The sequence below is a fragment of the Salvelinus sp. IW2-2015 genome, unplaced genomic scaffold, assembly GCF_002910315.2.
Source record: "Salvelinus sp. IW2-2015 unplaced genomic scaffold, ASM291031v2 Un_scaffold4716, whole genome shotgun sequence".
Taxonomy (NCBI): domain Eukaryota; kingdom Metazoa; phylum Chordata; class Actinopteri; order Salmoniformes; family Salmonidae; genus Salvelinus; species Salvelinus sp. IW2-2015.
In genome coordinates, this window is record NW_019945985.1 from 46,941 (window position 1) to 48,595 (window position 1,655).

At 42.5% G+C, this 1,655-nt stretch overlaps 1 long non-coding RNA gene across 1 annotated transcript in view; it reads right to left on the reverse strand.

The window, feature by feature from the left end:
- Positions 1-1,398: 1,398 nt before the first annotated feature.
- Positions 1,399-1,655, reverse strand: part of LOC139026413 (uncharacterized) — a 2,737-nt gene continuing 2,480 nt past the window's right edge. Inside the window, exons 2-3 of the long non-coding RNA XR_011478187.1 lie at positions 1,461-1,524; positions 1,399-1,430 (exon numbers count right to left, since the gene is read on the reverse strand). This is a non-coding gene — a long non-coding RNA (uncharacterized lncRNA). The remainder of the gene's footprint in view (positions 1,431-1,460; positions 1,525-1,655) is intronic.

Genomic DNA, 1,655 nt, shown 5'->3' on the forward strand with positions numbered 1-1,655 from the left:
GGGAGCGGTAGGGTACAGGTTTAGGGAAAATAGGCGGAGGGTTTTTTGGAGGACCAAATGTGGGGGGATGGCCTGGGGGTTTAGAATGTCTAGACTTCTTATGTCTCACCAAGTCGACTCGGTTAAAAAGCTAAAAATGAGCAGAGACATGCGCAAGACTCGATGTGTGTGCTCGCTCCATCTCGAGTCTCTGGCACGCACTCATCGCTCGAGGCACCTTTTGGTATGGAGAGAGTCGATAAGCACTATATTTCAGGCAGACTAAAATTCACAACATCCTATTTTTCGGCTAACTGGAGCCCTATCCCCCTCTACCAATTTCTAACTGTACATTACCTAACGTCTAACCTAAACCTAACCCACCCTTGTACCTACGACCTCACCTTAACCCTTACCCTTACAACGCTCCTTACCCCTTCTGAGCTTCTAACCCTAAATATTAAACTAATTCTACAAGCGTAACCTATAAGATAGCTAGAAATAATCAATTTGGAGGCAGTATGGGGAGCAACCAAACAAAAGTGCCACCGCATGTCGTGTCAAAGTATTGTTACGCGCGTGGATTCAACTGATAGCTGTCTGCTCATGTGTAGAGAACTATGGTGACCTCACAAAGTCATCTCTAGAGTGAACTAGTACTGATCGTCGCACAGTAGTAGAGTAGTGGGATGAGTGATGTAGTGTGTTCGTTGGATGAGTGAATGACATGGATGTGTTGTTTCTGGTGTGATGTAGTAGTCGTAGTATGGTAGATTGTTGTTGTGTATGCTTTGTGTGTGTCTGTGGATGTTGTTGCTGTTGCTGTTGTGTGAATGGTGTAGGTTGCCTTGTCGGCGCTGATGGCTGTGTTGCCATGGTGACTGTGAGATACATGTAGCTGTGGTATGAGATATAGCTTGGGAGCAGTGAGACTGTGTCATAAGTGGACACAGCCTCCTGATTCTAAGGATTAGATAGAATAGCTTCGATATAGGCGATTCTGGGGAAGGAGGAACTGGGAATAATGTGTTGAATATCGCGTTGTGGGGTTCAATAACATGTAAAGGATATCTTGATAATTTACAGGTGAAATTTGTGGTCAGGATTCTGATATACGTTATCAAAATAGCGTTTGCTATTGGAGTTGTTGATGATGCTTGATTCTCCTGGGAGAGTTAATCCTCAAAATCTAAATGTTTTTAACTTTCACAGAGTCATTGGTTCTGGTCGCATTAAAGAGGAAAAGACAGAACGTAAGTGTATGAATGTTTATTGTTATTTACTAACATGTTTGATTAATGACAGTGTTGATGTACATTTGTTAATTCATCATCAATAAAATGTAAGTCCCTTTTACATCAACAGTTGTCACAAAGAGCTTTACAGTAACCTGGCCTACCCAAAAGAGCTTTACAGTAACCTGCCTACACCACAAAGAGCTTTACAGTAACCTGGCTACACCACAAAGAGCTTTAAAGTACCTGGCCTACACCACAAAGAGCTTTACAGTAACCTGGCCTACACCACAAAGAGCTTTACAGTAACCTGCCTACACACAAAGAGTTTAAGTAACCGCCTAACACAAAGAGCTTTACAGTAACCCGCTAGAACACAAAGAGTTTACAGTAACCGGCTTAAACACAAAGAGCAGAAAAGAAGAAAGCGAAGCACTTGAT